This window comes from Mustela nivalis (genome assembly GCF_964662115.1).
Source record: "Mustela nivalis genome assembly, chromosome: 1".
Taxonomy (NCBI): domain Eukaryota; kingdom Metazoa; phylum Chordata; class Mammalia; order Carnivora; family Mustelidae; genus Mustela; species Mustela nivalis.
In genome coordinates, this window is record NC_139020.1 from 76,298,493 (window position 1) to 76,315,642 (window position 17,150).

Consider the following 17,150-nt stretch of genomic DNA (forward strand, 5'->3'; position numbering starts at 1 on the left):
CCTGCTCTCTATTGCTTCAAGGTGAAATTCTGTGAAGCCTCCTCATCTTTCTGCCTCCTGTCCCTAGCTTGTCAATTGGATTTTCTTCTTGGGCATCTCCCCTCTCCCCACCTAGAAAGGAACCCTCAGGTTTCAGATAATCACCCTAATCCTCCAGGTAGGGATTATTCTTGCTATCTGCACATACACCTGTCAGTTCTGGGATACTTAGACTGGCATAGAGCACCACCACCACCACGTGGCTAGAAATTAGAACAGCAGAAATTACTTGAACATTGTTTTTTGTTTGTTTGTTTGTTTTGTTTTTACTTTTTTTTTTTTAAGATTTTATTTGACAGACAGAGATCACAAGTAGACAGAGAGGCAGGCAGAGAGAGGAGGAAGCAGGCTCCTTGCTGAGCAGAGAACCGGATGTGGGGCTAAATCCCAGGACCCTGGGATCATGACCTGAGCTGAAGGCAGAGGCTTTAACCCACTGAGCCACCCGGGTGCCCCTACTTGAACATTGTTAAACACAAAATCCCTAACCACAAGGACTGGGCTCAAAAACTTGTTATAAGTAAATATTTGGGAACTTTCCAGATGGGCTGCATCCATGCTGAATAAGCCGTAGGCAATACCCCTTATACTAATAAGGACAATAGTTCCCCAACATAGTAGTTATTCAGGTAGTCTTTTCTTCAAGTCCCAAAGCATGCATTAGCTGTATTACTTCCTTCCCAAGGCAGAATGAACACATGTTGAAACAGGGTTTCTTTCTCTCTCTCTATCTTGGGACCTTTTCACTCAGGGCTTCTCACTAGGAAGAGCTGTGCTGAGGCTACTATTTAGCCAAATGCCATTTGAGTGGTAAAAGGAGCATGGAAATGTTAGAAATTTATGTTCTTCTGACATGTAAATTCCTGACTTTCAGCAAGACAACGGGACCCAGTTGAAATAGTGGATTCAGTTCTTAGTTTCCTTTCCCTTACATAATTTAAAAAACAAAAACAAATATCCTTTTACAATCATGCATTTAACCCACTAATCTAGATTCCACCTTTTGCTGAAATTCTTCTCCAGCCAATGCTGGATTTCTTGAAGGTTGTAGTAGAAAGGGCCATTTCCTCCCAGATAAGCAATTCTCTGTCTCTGCACAATACACACACATTCAAAGGCTACGTCATAAACTGCATTGGGATTACTGTCCATGTGTTCAGCCAACACTTGGCACTGGGGTGGCAAGAAGAAATGCTCCAGAAGCTGGTGGTCTGCTGCACATCGGTCTTCTGGTGTTTCTTCACTTCAAAAGACAAAGAAGAATCACCAGACACTGACCAATCTTCTGAAAGATGAGTCTCCTCCATGTACACCAACAGAAAGTCAGCCACTGAGAACTCTTCCACTCGTTTGCTGAAGGCTGGCAGCTAGCTAGTAAAAGGAGGTCAAATGGCTGAGTCAAAGTTAACCACCAGTAGGTGCTCAGGGCTGCCAGTCAATAAGGTGGCATTCAGCTATATCAACCATCTTTACATGGGCACCATTTTTAATGTCACCTCCTTCAGAATTGGAAACATACACCACACTGGAACTGGGGATTCTTCACCCAATTTTACCTGCCTGTAGGCATTGATTGGGGAAGAAGCTTTACCAGATGCAGCACATTCCCTGGCCCAGGTCAGCATGGGCCTCCACTCCGCGTCAGCAGACTTGGAGTGGCTCAGCAACAGGACTACGTACCCCAAGTCACACGGAGCAGTGGTTCAAAACCAGTTTATTGTAACACCAAAATGTATATTCTTTCTAGATCCCAAGGCAGGGAAAAGAATGAATGAAGGAAGGAACAGGGGCTCTTGGGATTCCTAATTCAGTTCTTCCCACCTCGCTTTACTCTGGCCACAAACTTTTCATTTTCAGGAGGTCCCTACAGTGTCTGTTGCAAGATGATCACCTGGGGTTACCACTTGCCTGGAATGGCCAGCAATCCCTATACTGATGGATGAAAGATTACTCCAAACTCTGCTGTGAAAGAGAGGAGAAGGCAAGGGGGTCAATGCTCAGAAACAAGACCTTAAATGGAAATTTGACAAAAGAAATTCTTGGTACTATATTTTGCAGATAGGAATATTATATTGTGTTCATACTAGCAAACAATTGTTATTTAAAGTAAAAATAACTTCTTTGCTAGAACTTGCTGAAGAAATAAACATTCTCCTACGTCTTTATTGCTCAAATATTTTTACATGGAATTTTTTGTAAAAACTGCTTTCATTCTACTCTGAGGAAGATGTCAAATTGATGATAAAAACTTTTTTTTTCATTTGTTTATAATTTATCTAAAAAAGCCTGCTAGATATAGGCAACACTTAGAAAAATCTCAAAGGGATTATGCTGAGTATAAGAAGACAATCTAATTTAATTCTATGCCAAAAATCCCAACACTATTAAATAGCACAAACTATGTATTTTACAGCTAACAATATCCAATTTACAATGTCTGTCATTTATTAAAAAAAAATGAAGAGGCATCTAAAGAAGAAAAATAAGACTCAAATCAGAAAAAGAAATTAGATCTTTGACCTACTGGCTATCATGATAGATGATATAGTTAGCAGACAAACACTTTAAAACAGCTATTATAAATATGCCTCATATGTTCAAGAAGTTAGAGAAAAATATGAGCACAATGAAAAAAAGATGTGGAAAAAGCATAAAAAAGCATTTATTTAAAAACCAAATGGAGGTCTCAAATTGAAAATATATAGTATCTGTAATTAAAAATAAATGGGTAGGTTTAGTAGCAGATTAACAGAAGATCCATAACCTTGAAAATATGGAAGTGATAAATATCCAAAATCAAGCAGAGAGACAAAAATAATAGGAAAAATGAGGAAAGTGTTAGTGACTTCAGGAGTAATACCAACTGTTTACATAAGTGTGACTAAATTCCCAAAAGTAGAAGTGGAAAGATGGGTAAGAAGAAAAAAATTTTCAAAGTCGTCTCAAATGTGAAAACGAAACCCCCACAGATCCAAAAAAGCTCACAGAACCCAAATTTGGATATAAAGAACATCACACAAACCTACATCAAATTCAATTCCAGAAAATTGGTGATAAAAAGTAAAGCTTAAAAACACACAGAGAAAAATGCTTATGATGGAGGTACAAAGGTAAGAGTGACTACAGACTAATCTATCTGAAAATATGAAAGGAAAAGATGATGTAGTGATGTTACTAAAGGACTGAATGGAAACAAACCAAAATCTGTCAGTGTAGACTTCTTCACAGACGAAAACAATTATTTTTAAAATAAAGGCAAAATAGCAAAATAAAGATATTTTCCAAATAAAAGGAGAGAAAATTTATATCCAACAAATCTGCACTATACAAATTGTTAAAGTGAGTCCTTCAGATGAAAGAAATATGATAACAGATGGAAATTTGGGTGTACATGAAGCACTGAAGACTCCTAGAAATGGGAAATATGTGGATAAATTTTTAAAAAATTATTTCTTCCTATTTATAATCTAATCAAAAGATAATTGTATGAAACAAAGTGGAATTTATAGTGTATGCAGAAGTAAGACATATGGCAAGTTTAGCACAGTGTATGATGGTGGATAAAAGAAGCAGGTTATTATGTTGTTCTTACACAGTATGGGGAGTGGTGTAATATTATTTGAAAGTGAGTGGTAAAATATGTATTGCAGAGCCTACAGTATACAGTAAATTATAAAACAAAGATATATAGCTATTAAGCTAAAAATGGAGATAAAATGGGATCATTGAGAAAAGCTCAGGTAATCTGAAATGACAAATAGAAATATTTAACAAGATGATGGATTTGAACTCAGTCACATCAGTAATTAGTGGGGACACTAGTAAGGAACTAATTTAAAAACTATATTGGTTTTATTAGTATCAGACTATGTAGATTTTTAAAATAAGAAATTACCAGAAATGCAGAAAGGCGTAATGCTAAAAGGATTAATTCTTTAAAAGGGCATGACAATCATAAATATTTTTTCACTTGAGAGATTCTAAGTGGAGGAAAGGAAAAATAATACAACTAAACACTGAAACAGACAAATCCAAAATTATAGTTGAATTATAGTTAACAATACTGTATCATGTGTTTGAAAGTTGATAAGAGAATGAAAGTTCTTATCACAAGACAAAAAAATTTGTGGGGTGCCTCAGTGACTCAGTTGGTTAAGCATCTGACTTTTTATCTCAGCTCAGGACTTAATCTCAGGGTTATAGGTTTGAACCCCACACTGGACTCCACGCTGGTCATAGAGCTTACTTTAAAAAGTATGTGGTTATATATGATGATGATGTAAGAAGACTTATTGTGGTGATTATCTCATAGTATATATAAAAATGGAGTCATTATTTTGTATACCTGAAGCTAAAATGCTGTTTGTCAGTTATATCTCAATAAAATAATTATAGTTGGAAATTTCAACACTTTTTCGAAGCAAGTAACTGAAAAATTAAGCAGAAAATAAGTAATAATATAGGAGACTTGAACATTTTCAAACATTTTGACTGAACTTTCATACAGGAAACACTCCACTCGGTAAGATGAGAGTACACATTCCTTTCAATTATATGTAGATATATACACCTATCTATCTATCTATCTATCTATCTATCTATCCACCATCTATCTATATATTATATGCCATATCCTAGGTTATTGAGATGGCAGGAACAGAGACTGGGTTTACACCAGTGCCTGAAATAACGACAAGTTGACCCAATATATGAAACAACAGTTTTCAGGAAACTGAAGGTCAGGAAATGAAGGACAGTGATCTCTGAATAGGTGTATACAGAAGAGGTGAGCCCTATATGTGCTTCATCTTATTCCCTTGTGAGAGATATATGGATTTGGTATAAGGAAGGAAAACCCAGGTGGATGCTAGTGATCTCCCTGATATGAGAAACTATGAGGAGAACAAAGCATCTAGAGGTTTCAGGACAAAATGTTAGTTTTACCAGATTAATAGAACTAAAAAGAGAATCCAGAAATCGGTGCCAAACTTATAAGATCAACTGATTTTTTTTTTAACTAGACTGCCGAGATAATTCAGTGAGGAAATGTATTGCCTTTTTATAAATGATGCTAGAGCTATTGGATAACTATATGCTTAAATTTCTTTTTCTAAACTACCCTCACAGCATATATAAAAATGAAGTTGAAATGAGTCATTGACTTAAATTTAAGAACTAAAACTTCCAAAAGAAAACAAGAGAAAATCTTCGTGGTCATGGAACAGGAACAATTTCTTTCTTTCTTTTTCTTTAAAATTTTTTTTCTTTCTCTTTTTATTTTTTAAAATTTTATTTTTTCAGTGTTCCAAAATTCATTGTTTATGCACCACACCCATGCTCCATGCAATACATGCCCTCCTTAATACCCACCACCAGGCTCACCCAACCCCCCACCCGCCTCCCCTCCAAAACCCTCAGTTTGTTTCTCAGAGTCCACAGTCTCTCATGGTTTGTCTCCCCCTCTGATTTCCCCCAACTCACCTCTCCTCCCCACCTCCCACAGGAACAATTTCTTAAATAGGACACAAAAGTATGAACTGAATGAAAAAAAAAATTGATTTCATTAAGATTTTTATCTTTAAGAGCCAGTGTTAAAAAAAAAAAAAAAGGTAAACTACAGAGAGAAAAAATACTTGATAAACCCATTACTAAGAAAGAACTGTATTCAGACTATGTAAAAAACTCTTCAACTCAATAAAAAGTTAACAAGGTAATGAGCACAATATTTGAAGAGACTTTTTACTAAATGGATATGTGAATGACAAAAATACTGAAAAATGTCATTTGTCATTAAGGAAATGTACATTAAAAACATAATGAGATATTCTGCATACCCACTAGATTGGCTAAAATTAAAAATACTGACAATACCAAGTGTCAGCAAGGATATGGAGCAAGTAACTCAAACTCTTCATATGTTATTACTGGGAATGCAAATTGTACAGTAACACTGGGAAACAGTTTCGAGATTTCTTATAAAGTTTAACATATGACTCAGGAATATCACCCTAGAAATTACTCAAGAGAGATAAAAAAAAAAAAAGTATGTCCTCAAAAATACTTTGTAGGCCAGGACACTTGGGTGGCTCAATCAGTTAAATAACTGCTGACTCTTGATTTTGGCTCAGGTCATGACCTCAGAGTCTTGAGATTGAGCCCTCCTTTGGGCTCATACTGGGTGTGGAGCCTGCTGAAGATTCTCTCTCTCTCTCTCTTTCTCCCTCTGCACCACCCCCAACTCCATTCTCATTCTCTCTCTCTCAAAACAAAACAAAACAAAACAAAACAAAACTTAGTATGTAAGCAGATGCTCACAGAAGTTTTATTCATAAGAGTTACAAATTCATAAGTTACAAAAAGACCCAAATTCCCATCATCTGACAGATGGAGAAGCAAATTGTGTAGGTTTAACAAAAGAACAATATTCAGCAATAAAAAAAAAAAAATGCTGATGCATGGATGATCATGGAAGAACCTCAAGAGCATTTTACTAAATGAAGGAAGTCAGACACAAAAGAACACATACCAGTTGTAGGTTGTAACTTATGTAAAATTCTTGGAAAGGTAACACTGTAGTGACAAAGAGGGGTTCAGTGCTTACCAACACCTACAGCAAAGAGGAAGATGAGAGCAACTATGGTGTTGGTCATAGGACTGTTTGGTTCAGCCAAACACATCATACTATACCCTTAAAATATGTGAATTTTATTTGATGAGAAATATACCTCAGTTAAACTGATTTACAAGAGAGAGAATTGGGAAGGGCAAAAGAGTGAATATCCACCACCTCGGAGGATGTTAGAAAGAAAGGAAGCCGAGTATTAGACTGGTGCAAAAATCCCAAGTGCCATGCTCATGTAATGCTTTAGGTTCACAGGTCCCAAATGATCAAAAGAAGAGACTATTTTAACCATTGAATCAGACTTTATCTAACTGAAGAGCCAAAGCATTTATTCTTAACTGGAATAATCTCCTTTATGATAATAACTAAATCATATGGAAATAATGTCATTAGACCACTTAATTTCCAGATTTTGTGATTAATATCTTTCAGGCCCTGTTTGGCAAAATACTTGCATTCACTTAGTGTTTTTAAAAATAGCATTTTATCAAACACTGCAGCAAAATTTAAGATTTAAACTTTTGACTAACAGAGAAGGCCTAACAAATGAACTATCTGTCTCTTTTATTTATTGTAATTCATTAGAAAGTTTCTTTAAGTATATTTCATTTTTATTATTCAACTAGTTACAAATAGTGAGTATGTATTTTGCTGGTACATGGGGGACTTCTGGCAAATTATTTACCTCTGGCAAGGGAGAGGCCCTTGAAGGCTATACTTAAAATATTATCTTACATGATTAGAAATCTCTTCTACGCAGTTAAAGCTTTTTTGAAGAGAAAGTAACCAGAAAGTAACCAGGCCATAAACACAGACAAAGAGAATTAAAATCTTTCTCAGTGAAAAGGGCATGAAAATGTCCTCACCCTTAAAAAAATGTATTTATTCATAAAATTAATGCTGAAATTCTAGGTTAGAGATTAGGCAAATAATGAAAACAGCTCTTACAATAATTCATTGTTAGGGTGCCAACCGTTGTTGTTTTCTGGAGGTTGAGGAGTTCCTCAGGATGCAAGACTTGTAGTGCTAAATCTGAGAAAATGTAGACACAGAGACTAGACATGCATAGACAGACAGACAGGGGGATAATTACAATGAGATGTGATACATATTTTAATAGCTTTACTAGAAATGTATCTGTCAGTGTTGGACATGTAGGACAGAGTCTAGTCTACTCAGTGCTCTCATCCTGAACAGACCAGGAATTCAACAAGCAAATTGTTTCCCTCCTAGTCTGCAACTTTCCCTTGCACAATTTGTGGTTCTGTGGTGAGGAGTTCAAGAATAAAATGTTATTAATCATCTTAATCCGGAGTGTCTGTAGTGATGAGCTGCATGTTTTACAGTAGGGTTAGTTTTAGGTCTTTCTGTAGCATTTCCTATGAATTTTGTTGCTGGCTTCTTTGTTCCCAACATTCAATAAAAGCCAGTTGATAAATTTAACTGTTGAGGATCAGAAAAAACAAGATAGATATTAACCAAATCATTCACTACTAAACCAGATTCCCCCCAACCCCAAACCCTTGGGAAGAGGGTTGACATGCTCTTGGAATCACATTTAAGTGATACCAACTAATGGAGTCACAGAAAATAGACTTCTCCATTTTAGCTAGTATTTAAAGTTCAAAACCATCTTCATGAAAATTTTAAAACTTTATTGAAAGTTGGAAGAGTGGCAAGTTAGACATTGACAATACTCTCCTTGGGTGAGAGCTGAATATCACAAAAATATCCAGGTTCACAAATTGGTTTTGCTTGCTGGTATTTCCCTAGGGTCTTCATTTATGGTGTTCTGATATATTTTTCCTTTTGCTATTGAGATCCTGTTTAGGAGATTCAATTAAAAGTGTGTGCTACTAAGAACCTAGATGTCCATTAACAGATGAATGGATAAAGAAGATGTAGTATAAAAACACAATGGAATACTATGCAGCCATCAAAAGAAATGAAATCCTGCCATTTGCGATGACATGGATGGAACTAGAGGTTATTATGCTTAGTGAAATAAGTCAATAGGAGAAAGACAACTATCATATGATCTCCCTGATATGAGGAAGTGGAGATGCAATGTGGGGGGTTTGGGGGGTAGGAAAAGAATAGATAAAACAAGATGGGATCGGGAGGGAGACTCTTAATATCACAAAACAAACTGAGGGTTGCTGGTAAAAGGGGGGGGGTCAGGAGAGGGAGGTGGAGTTATGGACATTGGGGAAGATATGTGCATGGTGAGTGCTGTGAAGTGTGTAAACCTGGCGATTCACAGCCCTGTACCCCTGGGGCTACTAATATATTATATGTTTATTAAAAAATTTTAAAAAGTTTTTTAAAAAAGTGTGTGTTCTACTTTTTAAATCAGATTATTTGGGGGTTTTGTTGTTATTGAGCTATAGGAATTCCTTATATATTTTAGATGTTAATCCCTTATCAGACTGTTTCCTTTGCTGTGCAGAAGCTTTTTGTTTGATGTGGTACCATTTGTCTGTTTTTTCTTTTGTTTCCTGTGCTTTTGGTGTCATATATCGCCCACCCCTCCAAAAGTCATTGCCAAGACCAGTGTCATGAAGCTTTTTTTTTTTAAGTTTTCTTCTAGAAGCATTATAGTTTTAGTTACTATGTTTAAGTTTATAATCCATTTTAAGTTGATTTTTGTGTACGTTGTAAGATAAGAGTCCAGTTTCATTATTTTCTTATGGGTATCTAGTTTTCCTAACACCATATATTGGACAGACTACACTTTCTCATTGTGTAGTCTTGGTGCCCTTGTCAAAGATTAGATGGCCATACATGCATGTGTTTACTTCTGTGTTCTCCATTCTGTTCCATTAGTCTATATGCCATTTTAGTTACTACAGCTTTGCAGTGTATTTTGAAATCAGGAAGTGTGATATCTTCAGTTAGTTCTTTTTTCTCAAGACCACTTTTGTTATTCTGGAGATTTTATAGTTCCATGTGAATGTTTAGATTATTTTTCCTATTTTTGTAAGAGATGCTGTTGGGATTTTGATGGGAATAATATTGAATTTATAGATTAATTTGGGTAGTATGGACATTTTAACAATCCGAAATCTTTTAATCCATGGACATGGTCTATCTTTCCATTTATTTCTGTCTTTTAAAATTTCTTTTATGAATGTATTGGAGTTTTCAGTGCACATGTCTTTTACCTCCTTGGCTAAGTTTACTGCTAAGTTTTTTATTCTTTTTGAGGTTATTGTAAATGGGATTGCTTTCTTAATTTTTTTCCCAGTTAGTTCATTGTTACTATACAGAAACACAACTGATTGTCTATGTTGATTTTGTTACTGCAACTTCACTGAATTTGTTTATTACATATGGAAGCAACCTCAGTGTCTATAAGTAGATGAATGGGTAAAGAAGATGTGAAATACACACACACTCATAAATATACATATATATACAATATATACGCTCGTTCATAAAAAATAGTGAAATCTTGTCATTTGAAACAACATGGATGGACCTAGAGGGTATTAAGAGTGAAATATGTTAAACAGAAAAAGACAAATACTGTATGATTTTACTTGTATGTGGAATCTAAAAATAAAACAGGCTCATAGATACAGAGAACAATCTGGTGGTTACCAGAGGGGAGAAGACAGGCAAAATTGGTAAAGGGGATTAAAAGATACAAACTCCCGGTTATAAAATAAGTAAATCATAGGGATATAATGTATGCCATAGGGAATATAGGAAATAGTATTTTAATAACTTTGTGTGATGATGATGGATGGTAGATTGATTTGTCATAGTGATCACTTTGTAATGTACATAAATGTCGAGTCACTATGTCATACAACCGAAACTAATATTTTATGCCAACTACACTTCAGTTAAAAAGACACAATGAGAATACCTCTCACCTGTTAGGATGGCCATTATAAAATAAATAAATAAATAAATAAATAAGGATGTGGAGGAATTGAACTCATGTTCACTATTGGTGGGAATGCAAAAATGGTATGGTCATTGTGGAAGACAACCTAAAAGCTACACAAAACTTAAAAATAGGACTATGATATGATCCAGCATCCCATTCCCATGTATGTGTCAAAAGAATTGAAATTGGGATCTTTTAGAGATATGTGTACTCCCATGTTTATTACAGCATTATTCACAATAGCCAAGATATGGAAACAATCTAAATGTCCATGTACAGACAAATAGATTAAAACAATGTGGTCTAGGGCACCTGGATGGCTCAGTCAGTTAAGTGTCTGCCTTGGGCTCAGGTCATGACCCAGGGTTCTGGGATGGAGTCCCACATTAAGCTCTCTGTTCAGCAGGGAGCCTGCTTCACCCTGTTTGTACTCTCTTTCTCTCTCAAATAAATAAATAAAATCTTTTTAAAAATGTGGTCTATACATATAATGAAATGTTATTCAGCCTTAAAAGAGAAGAAAATTCAATGATTTGCCACAATATCATGACCTTGGAAGACATGATGCTAAGTGAAATTAATCAGTCACAGAAGGACATATACTCCATGATTCCACTTACATGAATAAGTATAAGATAGTCAAACTTATAGAAACAGAAAATAGAATGGTGGTTGCTAGGGGATGGGGCAGGGGAAATAAGGAGTTGTCCAATGGTTATAAAGTTATGGTTGTACGAGATGATTAAGTCTTAGAGACTCATTGTGTAACATACTGCCTGAAATTAACAATATGCTGTAGTGCATTTAAAAAAATTGTTAAGAGAGTCCATCTCATGTTAAGTATTCCTAACAAACACACAAAAACCAAAGGGACACAAGGAAACTTGGAGGTGATGATTATGTTTATTACCTTGATTGTGTGACTATTTCATAGCTGTATGAGTAGGTCCAAATTCATAAAATTGGGTAAATATATGCAGGGTTTTTCATCAGTTTTGCTATATCTATTATACCTCAGCCAAGCTGTGGGAAAAAAAAAAAAATATGTGGTACTTTGCCATAGAATGCACTGTTCTTTCCCTCAGATACTTGCACTCCCCACTTTGAAATCTCTTCTCAGTATTTTCCGTAGACAAGTAAGGAGGCATTTCCCTTCAGTCACATTTTGAAGGTCTGGCTTGCCTTCTAAATGGAAGGAAGATTATTTGACCATAGAATTGAGGGTCTATCTGGGCTCTCTACTCTGTTCCACTGGTCTATGTGTCTGTTTTTATGCCAGTACCATGCTGTCTTGGTGATCACAGCTTTGTAGTAAAGCTTGAAATCAGGTAACGTGATGCCCCCAGTTTTTGTTTTTCAACATTTCCTTAGCGATTTGGGATCTCTTCTGATTCCATACAAATTTTAGGATTATTTGCTCCAGCTCTTTGAAGAATACCAGTGGAATTTTGATCGGAATAGCATTAAAAGTATAGAATGCTCTAGGCAGTATAGACATTTTAACAATGTTTATTCTTTCAATCCAAGAGCATGGAATGGTCTTCCATCTTTTTCTGTCTTCTTCAATTTCTTTCATGAGTGTTCTGTAGTTCCTTGAGTACACATCCTTTACCTCTTTGGTTAGGTTTATTCCCAGGTATCTTATGGTGCTTGGTGCTATAGTAAATGGAATCGATTCTCTAATTTCCCTTCCTGTGTTTTCATTGTTAGTGTATAAGAAAGCCACTGATTTCTGTACATTGACTTTGTATCCTGTCACGTTGCTGCATTGCTGTATGAGTTCTAGTAGTTTGGGGGTGGAGTCTTTTGGGTTTTCCATATAAAGAATCATGTCATCTGAAAAGAGAGAGAGTTTGACTTCTTCATTACCAATTTGGATACCTTTTATTTCCCTTTGTTGTCTGATTGCTTTTGCTAGGACTTCTAATACTATGTTGAACAAGAGTGGTGAGAGTGGGCATCCTTGTGTTCCTGATCTCAACGGGAAGGACGCAAGCTTTTTCCCATTGAGGATGATATTTGCTGTGGGTCTTTCATAGATAGATTTGATGAAGTTCAGGAATGTTCCCTCTATCCCTATACTTTGAAGCGTTTTAATCAGGAACGGATGCTGGATTTTGTCAACTTTATGGTCAAATAATCTTCGACAAAACAGGAAAAAATATACAGTGGAAAAAAGACAGTCTCTTCAATAAATGGTGCTGGGAAAACTGGACAGCTATATGTAGAAGAATGAAACTCAACCATTCTCTTACACCGTACACAAAGATAAACTCAAAATGGATACAAGACCTCAATGTGAGACAGGAATCCATCAGAATCCTAGAGGAGAACATAGGCAGTAATCTCTTCGATATCAGCCACAGCAACTTCTTTCAAGATATGTTTCCAAAGGCAAAGGAAACAAAAGCGAAGATGAACTTTTGGGACTTCATCAAAATCAAAAGCTTCTGCACAGCAAAGGAAACAGTCAAGAAAACAAAGAGGCAACCCACGGAATGGGAGAAGATATTTGCAAATGACAGGACAGACAAAAGGTTGATACCCAGGATCTATAGTGAACTCCTCAAACTCAACACACACAAAACAGACAATCATATCAAAAAATGGGCAGAAGATATGGACAGACACTTCTCCAATAAAGACATACAAATGGCTATCAGACACATGAAAAAATGTTCATCATCACTAGCCTTCAGGGAGATTCAAATTAAAACTATATTGAAATATCACCTTACACCAGTTAGAATGGCCAAAATTATCAAGACAGGAAACAACATGTGTTGGAGAGGATGTGGAGAAAGGGGAACCCTCTTACACTGTTGGTGGGAATGCAAGTTGGTGCAGTCTCTTTGGAGAACAGTGTGGAGATTCCTCAAGAAATTAAAAATAGAACTTCCCTATGACCCTGCCATTGCACTCCTGGGTATTTACCCCAAAGATACAGAAAAGTATCTTTGTAGTGAAAAGAAGGGCCATCTGTACCCCAATGTTTATAGCAGCAATGGCCACGGTCGCCAAACTGTGGAAAGAACCAAGATGCCCTTCAATGGACGAATGGATAAGGAAGATGTAGTCCATATACACTATGGAGTATTATGCCTCCATCAGAAAGGACAAATACCCAACTTTTGTAGCAACATGAATGGAACTGGAAGAGATTATGCTGAGTGAAATAAGTCAAGCAGAGAGAGTCAGTTATCATATGGTTTCACTTATTTGTGGAGCATAACAAAAAGCATGGAGGACATGGAGAGTTAGAGAGAAGGGAGTTGGGGGAATTTGGAAGGGGAGGTGAATCATGAGAGACTATGGACTCTGAAAAACAATCTGAGGGGTTTGAAGTGGCGGGGGTGTGGGAGGTCCGGGTACCAGGTGGTGGGTATTATAGAGGGCACGGATTACATGGAGCACTGGATGTGGTGAAAAAACAATGCTACTGTTATGCTGAAAATAAATAAATAAATAAATAAATAAATAAATAAATAAATAAAAAGGAAGGAAGAATAAGACCTTGCTGGATAGTGGGCAAAGTTTAGCCACATAGTTCATGTTTATATGCAAACTGCACTTCTTTCAAACTTTAAATTCTGCTTAGAACTAATTTTTGCATTATCTCTTTTATCCATCTACAAAATTATTTAAAAAAAGTTAAGAAACAAAGAAAATAAGACTTGGACACCCATTGGTCAGTGTGCATTTTTATCCCTCCCCCATTTCTGTGCTGTATAAACATGGTCTTCCCTATTCTTATAATGACTGCTGAGCCCTGTGAAATCCATAAATGACTTATATGAAAATGCTGAATTTTCATTTACCTCAGTCCATAAGACTGAGCCATAGCATGGAGAAAGGAAATACATGGTATGGGTACAGATGCATCTGGGCTTGAATCTTTTTTTTTTTTTTTAAGATTTTATTTATTTATTTGACAGAGAGAAATCACAAGTAGATGGAGAGGCAGGCAGAGAGAAGAGAGAGGGAAGCAGGCTCCCTGCTGAGCAGAGAGCCCGATGCGGGACTCGATCCCAGGACCCCAGGATCACGACCCGAGCCGAAGGCAGCGGCTTAACCCACTGAGCCACCCAGGCGCCCCTGGGCTTGAATCTTGACTGTGTCCTTTTCTCACTGAAATAATAATAATAATAAAATGAGCAATAGTAATAACATTAACTGTGGTTTTACCATTTATTTATTTAAAAGATTTCATTTATTTGACAAAGAGACAGACAGAGAGAGGGAACACATTCAGGGGAAGTGGGAGAGGGAGAAGCAGGCCTCCCACCGAGCAGGGAGCCCGATGTGGAGCTCAATCCCAAGACCCTGGGATCATGACATGAGCCAAAGGCTGATGCTTAATGACTGAGCCACCCAGGGGCCCTGGTGTTACCACTTATTAATAATTATGTGTCATAACCTTGCTAAGTTTCCTAACTTCATTACCTAATTTATAACTAAACAATGACTGTGAGGTTTAAGTATCTGTATGCCTGTATTCTAACATGAAAAGAATCTTGCATCGGGCATCTTCATTATATCATATAGGTAGCAATTATGTAAGGTACAGTTTCTTCATCCATAAAATGTGCAACGTAATATCACAATGCCCTGTTTTGTTGTGGCGTTTTGTATTAGCATGCCAAGCACATTTATTGCAGGGAATAGGACAGAATGGAAGTTTTATTTGGTTCTTTGGTTTTCCTTAGCTAAACCTCGAGCTCCCTGCTTTCTAACATTCTCCCACTGCTAGTTTGCACTGGCCTGGCCACGACATGATGTTTCTGAGCAGCTTGCTTTCCTGGAGCTGCTTTGTAAGAGGCTGCTGATCTTAGCCTTCTTTCTTCGTATTGCTTCTGAATTTATCTGCATCCATTTGGGTTAAAAATCTTCTTATCCTTATGTTTCTAAGTTAGTAATGTTGTAGCAACCACAAACCAAAAAATAGACCTTAAAGATGAAGAATTAAATTTTCATATATCTGTTTTCACTAAACAAAGTATTCTTGATAGAATTAAACTCATGACTAACCAGAAATTTTTAAAATTGTAGTATATTGTGAATATTTTATTTGGGTTTCTTTTATTTCTATTTTTTAAAAACAGTTTATTAATGTTTAAAAGTTGATAAAGCTATGTTCAAAATGATCCACAAAAGTCCGAAACCTGTTAAATACTACTTTTTTTTTTCTAAAGGCATGTCTCGGTTTAATTGCACTGAAAACTGTATTAAAGAGACAGCAATCTATTTTTACTTTTTTGCAACATTTATACACATCTTTAATTAACTACTTAATGAAGAGTTGAAACTTCCAGTATTCCCCATCAGTAAAAGTAATGCTTTAATGGCACAAGAAGGTTGTATTTTCTTAGGACATACATGTTCAATTATGTTAACACAGGTTAGAAAAGCCCAATAAAATGCTAAACAAATACATTCAAAATTCACAGAAAGGACTTTTAACACAACAAAATACCACTATGCTGTTGGTTGAACTAATTCACACAATACTCTAAAATAAATGTCAACAAAAGTGCCGAGGACAGATGTATTTGTTAGACAGATTCATTAAGAAATTTCTCTTGGTTTATAGTCCTCCCCTCCCCCAACACACACAGTCAGTTTTCACCTTGTTTGGCTAGTTTGTTTCTCCTATGACACAAAGGATCCTGCCTGATATCATTTAGATAAATTGGACTTCCTTATGCAGATTTCAGCCACAATGGATCATGATGCTGTAACATATTTCGTTATAAAGTTGTTAAAAGAAAAAAAAAAATCGAAGTGATTTTAACCAAATTCCAAAAAAACTGATCTTGCTTACATGGAAACTTTGGCCTCCACAATAAAATTGCTTTACATCTCCAAACAATCTTCATTCCTCACAGTTTACCTCCTAGACACAGCCTACCTGCTACAGACCACCAAGAAATGGACCGCGTCACAACCCCAGCCCCAAGGAAGGCCAGGTGGTTTGAATGTAAAGTAACAGAATTTTGAGGACGGGTGTGAAGGGGAAGAGAGGTGGGATATGCAGAGGATATCCAAAGAAGCAGAAGTACACACAATCACAGCCTGGAAACTAAGGTGAAAGAAAACATCTCAAGGCTCCCAACAGACACTTTTACTTTGGGATGTTTGTCTTTGAGGAGGAGCCAAATGAACCCTTCAGGAGTAAGGTTATGCTAGCCAGACCTTTGGCTCAGTGCAAAATCAAAGCTCCAGGGTACATGGGCAGGGGCGGCTTGGCGGGGTGGAGGTGCGGGTAAGAAATCCATTCCAGGCGAGGACCTGACCTCCATACTTCGCAGTGCATTGTTCCCAGGAACGAATCCACCAACACCCAGGGGCTCTTACTCTGCCCTCACTCTGGTTCCCAGCAGCTCCTCTCTGGCAGGAGTCCAGACAGGTTTTTCTTTTCCCAAACACTGTGTGGTGGGTGACCATGCAAGAATTCTCCTCATGGGTTGGCAGCTTTCAGTTTTAGGAAAAAGAGTTGGTTTCTTTTAAATTTTGTTTACAATATACTTAAAACAAGTAAAAAAAGGGGGGATAGAGAGGAAAGGGTGGTTTGCATGGTATTTAGACTTTTAT

At 36.6% G+C, this 17,150-nt stretch overlaps 1 pseudogene across 1 annotated transcript; it reads right to left on the minus strand.

Moving 5' to 3' along the window:
* Nucleotides 1-1,023: 1,023 nt before the first annotated feature.
* On the minus strand, nt 1,024-6,716 carry LOC309859343 (type II iodothyronine deiodinase pseudogene; annotated as a pseudogene). Its single transcript has 2 exons — nt 6,641-6,716; nt 1,024-1,711 (listed from the first exon to the last, which is right to left on the minus strand). The product of its transcript is annotated as a type II iodothyronine deiodinase pseudogene (transcript).
* Nucleotides 6,717-17,150: the final 10,434 nt, after the last annotated feature.